The sequence below is a fragment of the Chinchilla lanigera genome, unplaced genomic scaffold, assembly GCF_000276665.1.
Source record: "Chinchilla lanigera isolate Chin_1 unplaced genomic scaffold, ChiLan1.0 scaffold00067, whole genome shotgun sequence".
In the NCBI taxonomy this organism is placed as follows: Eukaryota; Metazoa; Chordata; class Mammalia; order Rodentia; family Chinchillidae; genus Chinchilla; species Chinchilla lanigera.
The window spans coordinates 7,700,544-7,706,543 of NW_004955468.1; the positions used below are offsets into that span (position 1 = coordinate 7,700,544).

Below are 6,000 nucleotides of genomic sequence, written 5' to 3' on the forward strand. Positions count from 1 at the left end.
GGAGCAAGATATCTCTTAACCAAAACCACCAGCAGACCCTCAGCTCACTCAGTAATCACCAGGATTAAGGTCAGGAGCTCACTCTACCTTTGTGGCAAAAGGTAAGCCTCTTCCAGAGCAAAATATCACCTTCACGAGCATTTACCAATTCCAGCATTTAACCAAAATTTACTGGGATGGCAAGAAACAGGATCATGTAACTAAGTATCAAGAGGAAGAAAGAAAGAGAATAACAAAACAAAAACAAACACACATGCTATCTAGATATGGAGATAACAAACTAGGACATTAACAATAATTAAATATGTTTAAGAAAACAGGAAAGTGATGAGGGAAGTATATGGGAAGATGGCAAATTTCACTGAAAATCTGACAGGGTCTCGCAGCTATCCTGGGCTATATAAGCAAGCTTGACACCACGAGCAAGACCCTGTATCAGAAAAACCAAAAAAAAAAAAAAAGAATCTGAGTTGAAGCTAACCTCAACATAAAATGACTGAAACTGGAATACGGAAACTGGGTGTGGTGGTACACGCTTGTAATCCCAGCACTTCCAAGGCTGAGGCAGGAGAATCACAGAGTTCGAGGCCAGCCTGGGCTACATAGTGAATTCAAGGCCAACCGGTACTACATAGCAAGACTCTGTCTCAAAAAAAAGAAAAGAAACTGGAACACAGAATAAAATCTTTAAGTGCTGAAAAAGGTGAAAATCTGTACTATTTACATGGCAAATAGATCCTCAAACATGAAGGAAACAATTTTAAAAATTTTCAATAGAAATAGAATTTTGAACCAGCAGACTTTCATTAAAAGAAATATTAAAGGAGCAGTAAAAATGCAGAACGAACTAAAGAACAGCTATACTTTATAAAAACAAATACAGCAAGTAAGTATTGTAGGGTATGTAAAAACTGGACTATGTCATGAATTACTGCTGCAAAGGTAAAATAACATAGCAACTGTGGAAAACAGTACACCAATTCTTCAAAATTTACTCACAGAATTATCATACAACCCAGAAATTCTACCTCTGTTATACTCAAAAAGACTGAAAACAGAGACTTCACATATATCTGTACACCCATCTTCACAGCAGCAATTTTCACAATAGCCAAAAAGCGAAGGCAACTCAAGTATCCACTAACAGAAAAACAAACAAAATCGTATAATACAATCTTTAAGTACTATACTTGAACAGTGAAATATTATTTAGCCTTAAAAAAGAAAATTCTGATATATACTTCAACATGTATAAACCTCAAAGACATTACCCTAAGTGAAATAAGCCAGCCCAAATGGACAAATACTATGACTCTACTTACATGAGATACCCAAACTAATCAAAATCATAGAGACAGAAAAGGTAAAATGGTATTTACCAAGGAATCAGGGTACAGGGGAGAAATATGGAGTGATGGTTTGGTACAGAGATTTAGTTTTACAAGATAAGATATAAAAGTTCTAGAGATTGATGGTGACTACAGTTGATCAATAACATGAATGTTGCTGGGCGTGGTGGTACATGCCTATAATCCCAGCACTCGGGAGGCTCGCTGTGAGTTCAAGTCTAGCCTGGGCTATAAAGTGATCTCAAGGCCAGCCTGAACTGCATAGCGAGACCCTGTCTTAAAAAGACCAAAAAAAAGGGAATGTTATTAATGCCACTGAAGAGTACATCTGAATTATTAAAATGGTAAAGTTTTGTTAGGTATACTTTACTATAATTCTTCAAAATAATAAAAAAGTGATAAAATGTATTATACATAATTCATTTCTAAATAAAAGGAAAAGATGTCAACGAAGTATTAAAACAGGCTTGTTGTTTGTAAAAATACTTTGAACACAAATATACTAACGGTAGAAGATTTTTTACAAAATGTCATACCATAAAAATAAAACAAAATACACTACTACATACCAATATCCAACAAAAAGAGATTTGAAAGCAAAAAGCACTGCCAGAGATGTTTTTAAAATTTTTTTCCAAAATGGCGAAAAGATCAATTGACCATGAAGTTATTATGGTCCTAAATTTATACACACAGCTTTATAACCATAGCAGCTTTATAACCATAGTGCAGACTATAATACAAAGTCTCTTGATAGCTGGAAAGTGAGCAAACAAAAAAAAAACAAGAATATAAAATACTTGAACACATTTAACCAACCTGAACACACGTTCTGAACTCAAAAGCTGCAAAATTAACGTCCTTTCCAAATAAATTATGGAATATTTGCTAAGAAAAGACCATCATTAGGATATAAGGCCACACTCAGATTTCAATTATGCAATTATACTACATACTCTGATGACAGTAAAAGTAAACATAGTACAACAACTGAAAAGCAAATTCAACGTAAAATACTCAAATTTCTGAATAATTCATGAGTCTGTAAGCAAATACCAAAAGAACTTAGAAAATCTTCTGAACTTACTGACAATGAAAGCAAAATAACAGTATGTGTGGGATACCTAGGTCAACTGTGAAGAGAAAAATTTAAAATTCAAAATGACACATGCTTGAGAAGCTGAGGCAGGAGGACTGATGCAAGTTTGAGGTCAGCCGGGGCTACACAGTAAGTTCAAGGCCAACCTGCACTGTGTAGCAAGACCTAGTTTCAAAAAAAAACACTATAAACAACAAAGTAAGTATCAGTGACCTACAAAATGGCATACAAAAGGGAAAATTCAATAGAGTCAAAAATTTAAAAGGTTGATAAAACTGATAAACCCCTAGGAAAAACAAATCAAAGGAAAACTCCCACGAATTACAAATAAGAGCAATTTAAAAGGCAGACATCATTACAAATGTACAGATATAGAAACGAGAATATAATAAATAATATTAAGCCAATAAAACTGAAAATTTAGATTAAAAAACGAAAAAAAATTAAGTTAAAATCAACAACTCTTCTATAAAATACTCAAAACTGGGAAGTGTTTTATCAGGCCAATCTAATGCTTAAAACCACAACCCAGCTGGGCACGGTGATGCATGCCTATAATCCCAGCACTCGAGAGGTTGAGACAGGAGGATCGTTGTGAGCTGAGGCCAGCCTGGGCTACAAAGTGAGCTCAAGGCCAGCCTGAACTGCATAGCGAGACCTTGTCTCAAAGACAAAAAAAAAAAAAAAAAAAAAAAAAGACAACCCAACATAACATGGACATATTAAGAAAGGAAAATTACCAATATCCCTCATGGAACACAGAAACCAAAATATCTTAACAAAACACTGTCAAATTTAGTTTGACAATATATTAAAAAGGTAAACATAGCATGAGTTTACCCAAAGAATGTAATGGTAGTTTTTGTTTTTGTTTCTTTCTTGTCTTTTTGAGACAGACTCTTACTATGTATTTCAGGCTGGCCTGAAACTATCTTTGTAGCCCTGACAGGCTTCAACCCAGAGATCCTCCCATCTCAGCCTCCTGAGTGTTAGGATTACAGGTGTGCACCACCATGCCCAGTCTGCAATCGTGTTTTAATATTTTTAAAGAATTAAAATAAAGGGAAGGGTGCCAAGAGATGGGAAGAAGGGAGAAAGAGAAGGGGATAAAAAAGAATTAGGATGTGTTATGTACCAACTCCTCATGTGGAATATAATAAATTATGTACTGCAACCAAGTGCTAAAAAAATTTTAAAAAGAAAACAATCTACCACATTAATATCTCAAATAAAGCATTTAATGAAATTTACCATTCATTCGTGGTAAAATTAGTCAACTCAAAATGGAAAAAAATCCTTATTTTCACAAAGTACCTTAATATATTTTGTTATTTTATTCGTACATTTTTAGATGTACATAATTATAACATTCATCATAGGAAATTTGTACCTATACATGACATACCTTGCTTCTTTTTTTCCATTCCTCTCCCCTCCCTTCAGTCCCTCTTCCTCTATTTACAAATGCTTCATTTCCATTTTTTCCTTCTATTCCCTTTTTTTCTTCTCTCTTCTTTCCTTTATCCCTCCCTTCCCTTGTTCCCCGCTTCATTTAAACATTTTCTTCCCATTTCCTTCTACCTATTACACGTTTTGGTCCTTACTTATACTTTCATTTTCGATTTATTGGGGCTAAGAGGTTTGCATCCAAGGCTGGCTGGTTCCACTGCCATGGACCTGAAGTAAAATAGAACATAATGTTAATAACATATGGCAGGAGAAAGCTGCTGAACACCTGACAGCCAGGAAACAATGAGAAACAAAGCCACACAGAAAGGGGCCAAGGACCAGATAAAGTCCTCAAGATCATGCCCCCTGTTACGGTTTATGTCTGCATGCCCCCCTGCAAAGCCTCACGCAGTCATGGGGGGAGACTTCTAGAGTTTATGATTGATTCATGGTCCAATGTTGGAATTATGGATGTTAGTGCTACACCTACCCTGGGAGGGGCTAGTTTACATTACAATGTAAGGGATGGAAAGAGGCTGCTTGCCACCACTCCTCTTTTGCTCTTGTTGCTTTTGCTGTCTTCCACTGTCATGAACTGTTGCTCTCTGCCATGTGCCACTCTGCTTTGGATCCAGCCAAGTCTGCACTGAAACCTCCACAAACTGTAAGCTAAATGAACCTTTCCTGCCTTAATTTTGGGCGTTGGGTATTTTGTTTCAGCAATGAGAGAAAAGTAACCAAGATATCCCCATAATTCACTCCCTTTAAGTAGGGCCCACCTCCTATTCATCTTCCAATAATGCATGCCACCAAATTATGATCCCATCAAGGATTATGCCACTGAGGAAGTTGAAGCCCTCATCATCCAGTAACTTCTCTAGGCTCCACCTCTGATCGTGTTGCACAGGAGATCAAGACCTCAATACATGAGTCTTTAGAGGACATTTCGTAGTTAAACCATAACATAAACTACTGGTATGGGAAGCACATTAGTACTCTTATTCAACACTATACTAAAGGTTCTAGCTCATACAATAAGGCAAAAAACAAAACACACACACTAATAAAAACATAAAAAGTCTTAAGAACTGGAAATAATATGACTGCCATTATTTACAAACAACATGCCATATATAGCTACATATAGACCATCACAGTATACAGAGAAGCAGTTAAAATTCAAAATAAACTTAAGGCAGTTACAATTCAAATAAATTTAAGTCAGTATATAAAAACACATATATACACATATCAACAAAAATGAATAGCAATTAAGCTATAAAATGTAATAAAAGTAAATATCTAGGAATAAGTCTATGTGCAAAAGCTAATAGCACGCAGAGGCCATGGATTTAATCCCTGGTACCTCAAAGTTTAAAAAAAAGAAAAAAAAAGCATGTAATAAGTATAGAACTAAGTGGAAATACATACTATGCTCATGAATGTAAAACCTAACATTATAACTAGGTCACTTTTCCCCAAAATTTACCTTTAGATTCAAAGTACACTAAGCATAACTCCCAAAGGACTGGTTGTGGTGGCACATGCCTGTAATCACAGCACTTGGGAGGCTGAGACAGGAGGATCACTGTGAGTTTGAGGCCAGTCTGGGCTACACAGTGAGTTCAAAGCTAGCCTGAACTATATTGGGAGACCCTACCTCAAAAACTAACAAACAAACATAACTCCCAAAGGTTAATTTGTAAATACGAAAAGGTAATCCTAAAATATATACAAAAAAAGTTAAAGCAATCCTGAAAAAAAAAAGAATTTTATTACCAAATATCATAATCTATTATAAAGGTAAAACAATTAAGAAAATGTAGTACTAGCTTTGGTATAGGCAAATAATCAACTGGAACAGAAATAAGAAACCTAGCTATATATACAGTATCACATAATTTATTTTAAAAAAGACAATATATGGATTACTCTAGCTATGAAAAGAACACTTACTGAAAAAGAGGAACTTCATTCTTAAAATTTTTCACTACAGGGGCTGGGGATACAGCTCAGTGGCATAAGCGCCTGCCTGGCAAGTGCAAGGTTGCAAGTTTGATCCCCAGTACCCACCCAAAAAAAAAAAAAAAAAAAAAAAAAAAA

At 35.4% G+C, this 6,000-nt stretch overlaps 1 protein-coding gene across 3 annotated transcripts in view; it reads right to left on the minus strand.

Moving 5' to 3' along the window:
* The window catches only part of Uri1 (URI1, prefoldin-like chaperone), a 67,908-nt gene that overhangs the window by 49,483 nt on the left and 12,425 nt on the right, over nucleotides 1-6,000 (minus strand). The window lies entirely within an intron of this gene.